Here is a 15675-nt window from a genome sequence, read left to right as displayed (position 1 = left end):
AGTCAGTGTACATTTAGAAACAAAGGGCAAATCATCCATTGTCTTAGGGCAGATCTCAAGGAGTTCTGGTCATTGTCTTTGGGTAGAATGACTAGGAGACCTAATAGTCTGGTACTGTGTGTGTTGAGGATGGGCAATTACTGCTTGAGGGGAAGTTTCGGTTTTGGGCATGCAGGGAAGAATGACTAGTTTCAGTTCTCTGCAAGAGCTTAACGATAAACAGTGAAGAATTAGGTCCAAAAGCAAAATGGAGTCAGTCAAAATGGCTCTTATTTATTTATTTATTTGAGAGGTTTTTGCTATAGGGTATGTGCATTCACCAGAGAGAGAAGGAAAGCAAGAAATGGCCACACCACAATCCCTTATGCTCCATTCTTCTTTCAGGATTTTGGGCACATAAGCACGTGTGCCTGGCATGAGTTTCAAATCACCAGGTCCAGAACTTGAACTATAGTCAGCCATGTGGGAGTCCAGTGCCTTAATCACTATACTATCTGCTGGCTCCTAAAATAACTCTTAGGTCTTGGTTTAGAAGGAGAAAAGGTCAAGACATGACTTTGTAATGCTTGAGCCGATAAAATCTTCTTCAGCTAATCATAAGGGAGGGGACTGGTGGAGTCTTTCTTTTCCCTATTTCCATAGTTCAGTAAAGATTCAGCAAGGTTATTGTTAGCTTCTATTAGTTAAGCATTAGGCTCCATCTTTTGTGAGAGAGGCCAACAGTTAGATTATATAAGACTCTTTATGACATGAGACTGATTTTTCTAAAGTTTAATCTTTTAAGTTGGACACAAGACTAAGTACAATATCAAGTCACTTAGTTTCTTTTATGGCTTGTTTACATTGTGACTCTTATAAACTTGGTTTTGGGTACCCATTGGTTATTGAAGAAAAAAAAATTTCTCCTCTATGCTACTTCACTTGGATATAGTCATGCTAGGTATATGCATCAGTTAAGATGATTTCGATATGGCTGCAAGTAATAGAAAACTCTTGTTAAAGAATATACTCCATTAAAGAAGTAAAATTATTACTTTTATACAAATATAGAATGAGCACATGCCAAAGATTTTATATAACTCATTTAATTAAAGAGGGAATCAGTGGGCCAGCAGGTGGCATGGTGGTTAAGATGCTGGAATTCCCACATGGCCAGCCATGGGTTGAGTCCTGAACCTGGCGGCTTGCTTTCTCACTCCCCCCTACCCCAGTCTTTCTCTGGCAAAACTCATGTTAAAAATAATATTAACAATAATAATAATAATAAATAATTCTTTAAAAAAAGGGGGGGGAACCAGTAAGATATTACAATCAATTCAAAGCAAAATCCAAAGAGAAGAGACATGTAGGCAATCAGGAATACTGAAATAAATTTGATTCATAGAGTAAAACTGTAGGAGATCAGTGGCACCTCCCCAAGACAAAATTCATTTGCATGTTTATGGGCAAGAGTCATTTGCATTGTTGGCAATTATATATAATATACAGATTTATAAAATAGCTCAACAACACTGAAAGGTACAGACATTTCATAGAATCAGATCATCTGGAGGAGTCTATGAAACAATGCCTAGTTTTTTGTTGAAGACAATGAATTTTATGATCTTTCACCATTGTCCCCCTTACTCGACAGTGGTTTAAACCAGTAAGTTAATTTTTTTGTATACCAAGAAATCTGGAGATAAGCAGTAGGACATTATGATTTATAATAAGATGCTTGCATATTTCATCTTCATCCCCATTTCCTGACACACAGCTCCTAGGAACCTTGATATCTCCAAGTGGTAAGTGCCTAAATGCTAATGAGATGCTAATATGATAATATGCTAATAAGATGGCTGGAGACTCCTCCATGGCCTTAGGATGGGAGCTGGTTGCCAGGGGAACCAAAGTAGTGATAGTTCTCTTAGAAAAGTAATTGAATCTGAGGAGGGGGTCATGGGAACCCCTGATTTATAGCTGGTGGGTCGGAAGTGCTGGTCACAACTGAGATTTGCCATTGGCAGCTGAGGTGAGGGTCAGTCTCATGGGATTGAGCCCTCAATATGTGGGGTGAAAATATTAAAAGAAAAACTTTAGACAAATCTCATTTAGCAGAGTTTAATTGAGCAAAACACAATTTGCAGATCAGGCAGCCCTCAGAATGACTTCCAAGGAATTATGAAGTACCACATGGTCCAATAACTTCTGTGGGCAGAAAAAGGAAAGCGATGTAAGAAAATGGAAGTGAGAGAAATGAGGTACAGAAGCAACTGGATTGGTTGCAGCTTGTTGGCCTGTATGAACACATTTTTAATGGCAGGCTCTCTTTGATTGACTGAAGCAAGGTTGTTGTGCTTAGCTATGACTCACTAAGCTGTTAAGGAAGCAGATATCCAACTGAAGTGGTGGTTTGTTTACAAGAATTCAAGTATGAGTACAGAGGCCAATATAGTTGAACAATTCTATCTCTAGGTAAAAAGTATCAGAATTGAACTGAACTGAATTAGAGGATATTCATCTGATGTCTTCTGGAGAATCTTGTCAGAGTGTTATATGGAGTCACTGTGTAAGAGAGTAGAATAGGAGAAGTACTTTTGTTTTCCTCTGTCTCAGAAGATGGATAGTCAAAAGAATCCAGAACCCCAAATGAAGAGTTTTGCTTCTGCTCTTGGCTTTGCCTCTGACTAGATGTATGGATCTTACTTTCCATCACTTTTCTGGGCTTTATTTTTTTTTTTTAAGGTTCATTTATTTATTTCCTTAATGAGTGAGAAAGACAGATATATATTGTAGAGAGAGAAAGAAAGAGCAAGAGCTCCCACCAAGGCCCTGATGCTACAATCCACCCCAGCCTTTAGCCAGCCCCAGATCACAGACAAGTATATGCCTGGCATCCTGAGGGAGTTCTCGGGACTTGACCTGGGAACCTCCCCATATGGGATTGTCTCACAGAGTGTTGTGATTTACTGCTAGACCCTGAGATTTACCCTTTTAAAATTATTAAATCGATAGTCTTAAGATTGTTTCTTGCTCCAAACACATAATTCTATGGTATCTTAGAGGTTTCTATTCTCAGTGAAATATGCCAACAGAGTAAGGATGTTCTTTGAAGACTGGTGTCCATAAGGTATGTTTAACAGGACAGACATTGAAAATGCAGTGCAGACATTACATTAAGGAGTAGCAGTGCTTTGTAGCTGGTCTTGAAAAAATATTTTATTGTTAAGTCACACTAGAGTATCCCATCCTGTATCGCATGTGTCCTTGGAGTGATGGATTCAAAGAACTTAAAACACCTTCGAAAAAGAAACTTCAAAAAGTTTAAGGCAGCATGGGGGCTTTATCTTCTATCTTTAAAAAAAAAATTAATCCCACTCCTTCCCAAAATTAAAAAGCAAAAACTGAACTCTAAGATAGCAGACACAAAGATCTTAGACCATCAAAAACAGGTAACTTTACATTGTAGGCCAGTTAAGGAAAAGGTCAGTGAACAAAGTGACCTATGGGCCAAAAGAGAAAGGGAGACTCTAATATGCCTATTTTTGACTTGTTGAAACTCTAGAAAATAGATGGAAATATGGCTTTAAACTACAAAGTAAGCAAAGGGTTATTCTTCTTTGACCCAAAGGGTGCTTCAGTTCTTAATATTAACAATAATAATTATATTTACTAGCTAAAATGTATTGAGTGCTGATGGCCAATGACGTATTTAAGGGTTTTCCTCATGTGGCCATCACAAATACCCAATCAGGGAGTTAATGTCATCATTAACAAAGAAAGCAAGGGTCAGAGAAGTTATTTGCACAAATTATCAAAGAAAGTAAGTCAGGGTGTCTGCAGGTGAATTTGTAGCAATGGGATATTTGAAGTGTTATGTCTGATGCAGGAGAGTTATTCTTTTGAGTCTAATATGACTGTAGAGGTTGTGCTCTCACCTGCTTTGTTCTAATGTTTCTAATTCTTTCCAGGAGGCTATAGCTTTACTTAGCATAGCTGCTACCACTGCCACTGTAGGAAATGAGTATGCTGCCCCCAAAATATGCCACAATCACATAATGATTATTTTGAGCTGAAAGCAATTGAGAAAAAAATAGATTGAAGAAATGCTCTCAAAAAATAAAAAATAAAAAAATAAAAAAGCTCTCTGCCCTCCTGCATTTGCCTACATGCAGGACATAAATTTACAAAGGGCAACTTTTAACCCTTATTTGCCTGAAAGCAGCATCCTAGGGATTTATATAATAAATCCTTATTATTTGTCTTCCCAGTTTGCTATCCATAGAGGTTCAAAGTCCTTTTTTTTTTTTTTTTTTGTCTTGTCACTTCTCTTAAAAATTTACTGTTCTTTATTGAAAATGGTTGCATAAGCTGGATTTCTAAGCTGTCTGTCTGAGAAGTACTTATTCCCTGGGCATCTTCCATGGATACATGAGGTATACATTAATAAACATTTATTTGCATTTCTCTTGTTAATCTGTCTTTGGTTACAGGTGTCTGTTCCAGCAAAGAACTATGAAGGATAGAGAAAATTATTTGTCCTCCCCTGCATTGCTATAACTTCTGGTGCAGCACATTCCAGATGTTTCTTTTGGATCCCTGGGGTTACATGGAAATGTACTAGGGTTCTGTGAGGGTCACTTTTCAAGTGAAGGTAGCCTGTAGGTTTCTTGTTAAGTCACTGGCTTTTCTCAATGCTCATTTTAAGTGTGTGAATAGTTTATTTTTTTCTCTTGGGTTCAAGTCTTTATTCCTCTCCGTCTCCAAATTACATCTCCATCTTTATTTTTAATGCAATTAAAATCTGTTCCAGAAAGCTAAGTCTGCAAGTGTTTCTGGCTAAAGCAGAAAATTCATTATATTTGTTTAATTGTAACCCAAATAGGAAACAACATGAGGATGAGATTTTCATTACAATTCCCATCCAACCTACATTTCTAATCCCATTGCCCTAGTTTTCCACTTAACACTGTGTGCTTACATAGAGCTCCCTTAGGAGGGACTGGAGAGGGCAGAAAGAAAGGTATTGTATAATTTCCAGGGTGAGACTTGGGTGTTCTTGGACCTTGCTTTTAACTCCATCAAAGCATGGTTTTATAATCATAGAAGTTGAAGGTTTCAGACAGTATTTCTTTCTTTTTTTTAAAAAAAAATCATTCTCTTTAAGCTGACTATAACCATTTATACCTTTTTTAAAAAAAGTTTATTTACTTATTTGTTTATTCCATGAGTGATAGAGATAGACAGATAGACAACACTCCCAACAGGGTTCTGACGCCATGATCCACCCCTACCTTTTAGCTAGCGCTGAATCATGGGTGCATGGATACCTAAAGTACACAGGGAGGTCTTCTGACTTGAATGAGGAGCATTTCCATGTGGGATTGCCTTGAAAGTGTCGTACTTCAGCACTGCACCTCTGTCTGGCCCAATTTTTTCCTTAATGTGTTCTTAATTTTGCAGTCATTTCTACATTCTTTCTCTTTGTATTAGTTTGGTATATATATATATTTTTTACCTATTCTTTCATATCTCATTTGATGTAGATATATCTTATTAACATAAGTGAATTTTATTGTTTCGTTTTTTTTATTCACTATCAGAGGGTACATGTGCTTACAGAGAGAGAGAAACAAAAAAAAGAACAGGAGAAATCACCGCCAATGGGATGTGGTCATGCCACAGTTCCTTTGGCTCCATTTCTCTACCCTTCAGGATTTGGGGAACACACGCATACATGTTTGGTGTGTTTTACAAAAAGCTGCCAAGGCCAGAATTCAAATTGCGGTCAGTCATGTGGATCCACTTCCCTTAACCACTAGATTACAGGGCTAGCCCTACTGCAGCTTTAATTTACACTTTTAAAAATATTTCTTTATTATATATATATATATATATATATATGAAATTGCAAAGCATCATTTAGCTTGTAAAGAGAATTTACCCAACATGAAATATACCTCAGACCAGTCTGGTTAAAAATACTATATACATCAAAAAAAATTTTAAAAAGAATATTACATACATCATTACCAACAGATAATAAACAATTTCTGTGTCCCACAAATGTCTTATCTCTCTATTTTTTCTCCCTAATTTCCTTCCTTACACTCTTCTCCTCTCCCGTCCTCCTTCCATACTGGCTCCAGTGTCCATAACTATTTTCAGTGTTTTTATGTCCCCCAATCTTTAAGTCTGTACCATAGAGTGCGGACAGTCAGTATATGTTAAGTGGATACATGCAATGTCTCTCTTTCATAGCCTGATTTGCTTCATTCAGCAATAAATCTTCCATATCTGTCCACTTTCTATCAAATGCCACGGTCCTATGATTTTTCCCCCTCTCATTTTGAATGGAAAATTTTTAGCAGCAAAAGAAGTAGGCTTGGGAACCAGCAGTTAGCGTAATGGCTATGTCACTGGACTCCCACGTAGTCAACTGCGGTTCGTGTCCCGGACCCGGTGGCTTAAAACTCACGCCGGGTGCGTGTGCGTGTGTGCCCAAGATCCCGAGAGGAGACTGGAGGAGAAGGGATTGCGGCATGACCATCCCCCCTGGGGGGGTGATTTCTCGCTTTCTGTCTCTGTCTCTCTCTCTCTGTCTGTCTGGCGAGTGCACGCGCCCTATAGCGAAAAAAAACCTCTCCAAAAAAAAGAAAAAAAAGAAGAAGAAGAAATAGGCTTTTCTCACATTTGTTCTCGGGATTATGTTTTGAATTGAGTGGGAAAGTAGATGTAGTGTGTACTGGTCAGAATCTTCAAAATGAAGAGCTCCAAGCTCAGAAGTCTATAAGGAACAATCACGTGACACAACTAAGTCTTGGTTCAGGGACACAATAGGAGTAGGTGGGAACTATGAAAAGCTCATGCCCCTTCTTAGGGGAGCCCCTTCTCAGCTCCAGCTGAGTCCTGCCTCCTTGAATTGAAGGCATAACCATAACTCTCAGTATTTTAAGACGATACAAAAACCCAGAAATTTACATGAAACTTCTACTTTTAAATGTTGGTCATTAATTTTAAGAAGTATCATTAATTTTAAGAAGTCAAACAGTATGTAGCATAAACAAAACACAGATTTGGCATCACAGGCTTCCATTTTGCAAACACTACTCTAGAACTTTATTGATTAAAGATGGAACCAGGATTTATATAAAGAGTGGAGAAAAGTGTTAGACCTTTTGAAATTTTAGATGGCAAACTGGATTGGTCTGAGAAGTATTTCATGTTGGGTAAATTCTTTTTATAAGCCAAATGATTTGTAGTTATTGGATGTTTAAAAAACAATGAGAATAATAATAATCATCTGAAAAAATGATGAAAAGCTATTTGATGATGAGGATCTGGATAGTAATGTCTTTATGTCTTTGTCTTGACTGATATGCATGCTATTTCTGCTGGAGAAAAAAAATGTAATACACTGTAAAGATATATGCAATTCAATGTAATACAAACAAGATTATGATAATAATAAACAACATTAAATATTAAAATAGGAAATTTTAGATGGCACTGAGTGGCATTCTGGAGAGTCAAACTTCCTCTACAGTCAGTTGGGTGAGATTAGGACTGAATGCCTGATATTGATCTTGAGCAGAGGCTGGAAGGCCATGTGCTCTGAATGTTGTAGACAGACCTCCTACTTGACATATTCTGACATATGATGAGCAACCCAACTGATATGGTGATATGGCTTTTAAATTATGACTTAAAGAATAGGGAAGGCCCAACCACAGTTCTAGTTCCAGAACTGGTAGCTTCAAACTCATGCTGGTCGTGTATGTGTGTGCCCCAAATTCTGAGAGGAGAATTGAGGGGGGTGATTTATCACTTTCCCTCTTTCTGTCTTTCTTTGGCAAGTGCGTGGACCCAATGGCAAAAAGCTGAAAATAAAGACTAGGAAAGTCCAGCCTGGAGGTACAGTTGATAGCAAAATGAACTCTAGTGCTGGACACCACCTGGTCAACTGTGGGTTGGTTTGAAAACATGCTGGAGACATGTGTGTATGTCCAAGATCCTGACAAACTGGAGGATTATGAAAAGGGGATTGTGTCATGATGAAACCCTGTGGATACTTCTCTATCTCTTGTTCTCTCTCTCATGCATGCACACACACTCTTTATAATGAATAAAATAAACTTTAAAAAAAAGAGTAGGAAGGATTTGAGCAGAAATAAAGCTTGGATGGGAAAACCAGTAATCTTAGAGGAAGCACCAATGTTAGTCACGTCACAGAAATGGGGTATGTATACAAGTTCAGGCAGCTTCTAGTCATTAGATTTAATCATTTATTTTCCTTTATTTATTTAACAAACATGGTATAGTTTGCAAGGCTTTACAAATATGAACTAACTTGATTCCCATAACATTATTATGAGTTCAGTTTAGTACCTCCAGGCTGGACTTCCCTAGTTACAATCAATAATCCTAATTGTACTCATTTTATAGATGAAGAAACTGAATGTTTTGTTGTTCCAATATTTGTTAGGTTCTAATCATGGTGGGATAGAACACAATGACCACTGTATAGATAAAAGGCAGAATTCTTTATTACTTGTGGTTCCCAGTAACAGAAAGCTGTGTGCTGCACAGGGTATTATATAAAGAGAAAGGCTAATGACAGGCTGGAAATTCAGGAGGCGGTTATGTATGGCAAGCGGGATAGAGTTAGCTAGGTTTCGGAGGCTTCTTACAGACTGGCTATGTTTAATCAATCTGCAAGCAAAGAGAATAAAGGACCATATCCTTAGACATTTGCCATCAGATGATTGGGTACGTACACAGGTATGTTAGAACTAGATAAGGGAAACAAGTGGGTGTGGTTTTAGCAAACTACCTGCAAAGAGAAATTGAGAATTTTTAACCATGATCTAAAAATTGGGCCAAGACAGCAATTGTGAAATTTAATATTACTCTGAGGCACAGAGAGACCCAAGGTCATTTGCCCAAGGTCATTCACTAGTAAGTGGCAAAAGCAGGATTCAGTGCCAGGCAGTCTAGTTCCAGAGTTCATGTGAGAGAACGTTAGAAAAGAAAGTTCAAAATCAAGTTAAGAAGATGTTTTAAAGCCAAACAAATATAATTGAATTTGTTTTTTTAGAGAGGTTTTTTTCTGTAGGGCTCATGAGCTTGCCAGAAAGATAGAGATAGAGAGACAGAAAATGAGAAATCACACCCCAGGGGGATGGCCATGCTGCAATCCCTTCTCCTTCATTCTCCTCTCAGGATCTTGGGCACACACACACATGTGCCTGGTGTGAGTTTAAGCCACCAGATCCGGGACTCGAACTGCAGTTGACTACATGGGAGTTCAGCGACATAGCCATTATGCCAACTGCTGGTCCCCAAACAAATATATTTGGGCTTTCTCTGAAACATCAATGATAGAAGGATACAGGTGGAAGACAAGGACAACTTGTAGAAGAAGGATCGATGGCATGAAGAAGGGCCTTGACTGAGAAGAAATTGTCATCCATGCCAAACTATTATGTTTTGTCTCTGCACGTTTTTAACTTCCTTTTCTTTTTTGGTGGCCCCTTCTTCCTCTAAAACAGTGTGGTCTGAACTAGTCCTTCGGAGAGGCTATGGCAATACAGATGCATTTTTTTGTAGGAAAGGGGAAAGGATCTTTACAAATATGTCAGTATCTGATATTGCTTTTTTCCCCCATTTATTTATTTATTTTTACAATTTCCCACAAACATTTACTTTACATATCAAAATATTTTTGCTCATACTCCATAGTTCTTGACACTTAATAAACAACTTTCAAAATTTCAAAAAAACCTGAATTTTAAAGATAATGTTCAAAATATTTGTTATAATTTTGTTTGTGACTCTATAACAAAGACAGTATGATTTTAAATATTTTTGAGAAAATATTTATATGTCAACTACTCAAACTGTTGAAAAGCAAATGCTGAATACACAAGTCAACCATAAGCCTTCTCAATTCAGCCCTGCCTACCAAGTAGTATTCTGTGATATACCAACTGCTAGAAAAGAATCAGTCTCTTTTTCTTCCTTCAAAATCTTCCTCAAGATAATTCTCTGGTTGTGGTTCCTCTTTTGCAGTCTACTGATTACAATCCTGGCCTGGAAAAGTCCAGGTTATTTTATGGTATAAATTCTTTCACATGGCTTCTCTAATCCTCTCTGCCAGGCAGAACTGTTTATGGTGCCAGGCCATCCTTCCAAGAGCTTCTGTTGGTTTAAATAAGACCTATCTTAATTCCATAGTTTTCTGGTTAATCTTCAGATATGATATTCCATTCAAAGCCCTGTCCAATAACGAGTATTTCCAATTTCTGATTCAATGCAACAGATATTCTTAAACTTGTACAAGTAACCCTTCTGCCACAAAATAAGAATACTCCCAATTATTTTCCAACTCCAGAGGAGTCAGAAAGGAAGAAAAGTTTATGTTTCCATTTAAGGAAACAAACAAAAAAGAAGAAAAAATTTTAACAAATTGCTGAACCTATCAACAGCTCAAAAGAAAGCAAAATCCTTAAATTGAGAAAACAAGGCACAGTAAAAAAGAAATCAGTAATGTTTTACTCAAAAGTCATAAAATCCTATTTCACTAGTTCAGTCTTATGCTCAGTCTCTCTTCTGTTGAATTTGCTGTGTTACTGTGGTCTGATCTTTCCATTTAAACCGTAAAAGTTAACATTCAGCATTATTATTGATATTTTTTGTCCCAAGCATTAAGTTGATCATTTTCTTGGTTGCTTTTTGTTCTCTTATTTCTGTATGCATGTCTTTAGTTTTCCTGATAGAACAATCCTTTCAGAACTTCTTGAAGAGTGGGTCTGGTATTGGCGAATTCTTTCAGATCTTGTTTATCTGAGAATGTTTTTATCTTTTCTTTCCATGTGAAGGATAATCTTGCTGGGTATAGTATTCTTGGCTGAAACTGTTTTTCACTTAAGTGAATAAATTTTCCCATTCTTTCCTTGCTTGTATTGTATCTGATGAGAGGTCTGATGTTAGCCTGGTGGGATAACCTTTATAAGTAACCTGACATTTCTCTTGACAATTTTAGTATCTTGTCTTTGTTAATTTTGCCAGTTTGGCTATGATGTGCCTTGGAAAGGATCTTCTTGGGTTGATTCTATTAGGGGTCCTTTGTATTTCTTGTGTCTGGATATTTGAATATCTCTCTAGATTTGGAAAGTTTTTTTTCTTCCAAGATTTCATGGAATAGATTATCAATGCCCTTATTAGTTTCTTTACTTTTTGGGATACTGATTATCCAGATGTTTGGGTGCTTAATGGTATCTAGTATTTCTCATATAGTATTCTTACTTTTCGCGGTTATTTTCTCAGTTTTCTGGGTTGTTTTTTCTAGATCTGAGGTTTTGCCTTCAACATCCAAGATTTGATCTTCTGAATGGACTAGTCTGCTTTTAATACTTTTGAGGGAGGTTTTGATTTCCTGTATTGCAGCTTTCATCTCTAACAACTCCATTTGATTCTTTTTTTGGGGGGGCAGGGCAGGGGAGAGGTTTTTGCTATAGGGCATGTGCGCTCGCCAGAAAAGAGAGAGATAGAGAGACAGAAAATGAGAAATCATCCCTGGGGGGATGGCCACACTGCAATTCTTTCTCCTCCTTTCTCCTCTTGGGATCTTGGGCACACATGCACACACACCTGGCATGAGTTTAAGCCACTGGATCTGGGACTAGAACTGCAGTTGACTACATGGGAGTCCAGTGACATAGCCATTACACTAGCTGTGGTCTCCATTTGATTCTTTTTTATGGTGTGTATTTCCTCTTTCAGATCATACAAGAGCTTCCTCACTTCCTGGGACTTGTTCTTTCTTTTCTCCTGCATTTTGGAATTCATTGTCTCTCAGGTCTTGCATCTCATTTAGTTTTGTCACTATGAATATTCAGAAATCTCTATTGGACATTTCCATGAGTTCTACTATACGGTCTTTGGATGATGAAGGATTGTTTTTTTCCCTTAGGGAAGAGATAGTCTCTTGCTTTCTCATATTTCTTGTGCCTCTGTGGTGGTTTCTGGTTGATAACATCTCGGGAACCAGCAGTTAGCATAATGGCTATGTTGCTGGACTCTCATGTAGCCAACTGTGGTTCTAGTCCTGGACCTGGTGGCTTAAACTCACGTCGGGTGCATGTGCATGCATGCCCAAGATCCTGAGAGGAGAATCGTGGAGAAGGGATTGCGGCGTGGCCATCCCCCGCTGTGGGGCGATTTCTCACTTTCTATCTTTCTGTCTCTCTCTGTCTTTCTGGCGAGCACACATGCCCTATAACTAAAACCTCTCAAAAAAAAAAAAAAGTCTCCTTTTCTCTGAGTATTTTGAGATTCTAGAAGATGGAGTTTAGAGCATACCTTCCCTGAACATGCCAGGACACACCTCGGATTTTAGTATCTGCTATTTCAAATACTAGTTAGAACAACCTGAGTACATATATCTGGGCAAAGACTAATAATTTGGAGAGTTCTATCTCTTCTGTTGTCCCCTGTGGTAATTTTCTGCACTGTTTTTGAACTCAGATTGGAATTCATTGAGCATATGAACACAAATGCAATTGCCTCTTTGATTAATTTCTTCAATGTGTGCTAAACTCTTAAATTCATGTTGAATAAATAAAGCAGTAGCTATTAAAGAATCATCTGTTGATTTTTTACTTGGTCTTAAAAAAGTTAGCTAAGAGTTATAGGAAAAGGATATTGAAACTGAGAGGAGGCTTCCCAGAGAAATCTGCTTGGGGAAGCAGACTTTGTGCTTATTTTTTCTCCTTATCCTGGTGTGCTGATTAAGCATTTGGAAGTGAAACTCTCAGATCAATTGCTCCTTAAGATGTCTTTAAAAGGAGGGAGTTGGACTAAGAGGGTATTACTGGAGACTCACCTGCTTGGTGTTCAGGTTTCTGAGAAGAAAGTAACCAGCACGAGGAGAGTACTACAAATTGATTCAAGATCCCTATGAGCACTTGAGGGATTTCTTGTACTCACTCCCCATGATGTGAATTACACAAGAAGACTTTTTCTGTCCCTTTCCAGCAAAGAAATTTCCATCTTAGACTAGTGCAAAGTTAAGGCCTTTCAAAGACAACTTGGGGTTCTTGTTTTCCTGTTTTCCCTCTATCCAGGATTGAACAGGCCAGACCTATCTGAATCCTGAATGAGGTGACAGATTTTCCAGCAGTTTACAAAAAAAATGTTCTTTTAAAACAATATTTCTTTTAATACAATAATATTAATCCCAAGATTTGCTTAGGGCCTTCTAACTCACCAAAACTTTTACTTATTTTATCATTTGAACCTCAGACAACTTTCTAGCCTGGCCTCTCCACGCTGAGGCTGCTCCCTTTTCCCTACTACTTGACTCAGGTCTGCCTTCAGACTTTAGCTGGTATATTCCTTTTTTCTCCTGATGCCCAGCACAATACAATCTCAAGTGTTTGTGTGGATTTTTATTAATTGAATTCAGGCTCATAGGTGTCTCCCTGTTATCTATATAATAAACTTAATTAATTAGAGATAAGGCAGTCATGAGTGAAAATAAGCTTGATGTTGAAAATGAATGCTAGTCAGGACTACTTATCTTCTTGAATTTTATTTTTAAATACATTTAAATTTAAGCACCTTAAATAACAAGTCTTTTTCTTAAAGGTATGTTTCTATAATGGTCAAATTTGAGGTTTTACACTTAGCTGCAATGGGGAGGTTTTTGTATATAAACGAAGGGAAATAATCTTCCAATGTACCACTGACATCATTAGGTCATAGAATCATAGGAGCTGTCCTTTCATTCTCTGCCAGACATTTATCAAAGACCTTCTACCATTTGGGCACTGTGTTAGGCATTCATTTATGATAAAGATAAGAATTCTCAGTGCAGTTGAAGAGGGTCTAAAGGAAAGGCCTGGGAACAGGTAAGGAGGGAGTCAGGTAATCAGAAAGAAAAGACTTGAAAATACAAAACCTATAGTAGAAGGATTCAGTAAAAAGAATACAGCTCCAACTCAACCCTATGTCAATAAGGAACAACACAGAGAAAATTATTTGGATGCTTTCAAAGATTCTGGCAGTGGTTTAAATATATAAAGCCTACCTAATGTATTTTGTGTGTATGTATACATACATAGATATTCACATAGATAGCTATAAATTTAATTTTTAAATTTTTCTTAAAATTAATTTCAACAAATTTGAATACTTATTATATATTAACACAGCTGTAAAATTATTTTAAAGTTAGAAACAAAGTATGATTAATTATGATATGTAATTTTACATGGTCATATACACGTCAAGTGTAAAAAGGAATTAGGAATCACAAACATGCCTTCTCTGTAGTGGGAGAGAGGAGAGCCCCCCGTACCAGGGTGAACTGGGGCACTAAGCCACAAATCTGTCTCTACTTGGTATGTATGACTCTAGGGCAAGGTTCAGCAAATTAAGATCTGTGTGTCAAGTGCAGACTATTGTTTATGTTTGTAAACAAAGTGGAACACAGTTGCACTTATTGGGTTGCTGCTGCTTATGGCTACTGTAATACTACCACGGCAAGGGTGAATAGTTGTGAAGATTAACTTAGGGTCCACAAAGTCTAACATAACTATTGCCTGTCCCTTAAAGAAAAAGATAGGTATAATAGTATAATATTTGCGAACAAAAGTTTGTGCTGTGTTGAGGGCTGGACAGTAACAGTCAACACCAGAATCTACCTACCAAGAGCTTAGGATATCTTCATACAGAATTCTTTACCTCTGAACAGGGGCTTTTCTAGTTGTTGCCAACTCAGGGGTCTCACTGTGTAGAGCCACATGCTTCTTATCATGCAGACTATGAAACTCTAATCACTTCTATGAGTCCTCTGAGTTGTTCTCTCCTTTTTGAATGGACAGCACATACCAAAGGCACTTCATTTTGGGTGGTCAGGAAGGATAAGGGTAGTTGTCCTGAGTCCCATCATGTCATCAGGGACCTACATATTGCACAGTAAGGAACCCCAATACTTGCTGCTTCCTCTGCTTTGTATATAACTTGAGACCTTAAACTTATATTCCAGAACACAGAATACAGGGGCTTAGAGTGATCCTTGCCAGTTCAAAACCTTGCTAGTTTGACTGTGAAGGTTTCCCAGAGCTGTAGGATTAGAAGGGCAAGAACCTATATTCTCCCATGATATAAGCACAGTATGTCCTAAGGAATAAAAATCTGTGCTATCTACATTGATTCCTTCCTCATGTTCCTTGGTTTCAGTATGTGCTAATATGAATACACCAGAAAGAACCATTATGATTTTAGAATGATTTGGATCATACATTATTTGGAAAGATTTGCTGAGATATTAACTGAGATCAAACTACAGTAGTTTTGTTTGTTAATACTGTTAGAACACTAGACTTTCACATGACCGATCATGGTTCAAGTCCTGGACCTGGCAACTTAAACCTTACACCTGGCGCATGTGCGTATAGGCCTAAAATCCTGAAGGGAGAATGGGGAAGAAGGGATTGCAGTGTGGCCATTCCCCCTGGGGATGATTTCTCACTTTCTATCTTTGTCTCTCCAGTGAGCGAACACGCCCTATAGCAAAAATTCTCTCTTAAAAAATAGTGTTAGAAATTAACTTTTATAACTAAAATATAATTCAATAATTTGTAGAGGGGCATATAGGTAGTTTCTTGCTATGATGCCATTTTCTGATGT

At 37.6% G+C, this 15675-nt stretch overlaps 1 long non-coding RNA gene across 1 annotated transcript in view; it reads left to right on the top strand.

Moving 5' to 3' along the window:
* LOC106733880 (uncharacterized) overlaps nucleotides 1–15675 on the top strand; it is a 97004-nt gene that overhangs the window by 2277 nt on the left and 79052 nt on the right. The window lies entirely within an intron of this gene.

Source organism: Tupaia chinensis, unplaced genomic scaffold, assembly GCF_000334495.1.
Source record: "Tupaia chinensis unplaced genomic scaffold, TupChi_1.0 Scaffold000075_1, whole genome shotgun sequence".
NCBI classification, from domain to species: domain Eukaryota; kingdom Metazoa; phylum Chordata; class Mammalia; order Scandentia; family Tupaiidae; genus Tupaia; species Tupaia belangeri.
The sequence above is the reverse complement of the archived record's forward strand: the minus strand, read 5'-3'. Positions and strand labels throughout refer to the sequence as shown.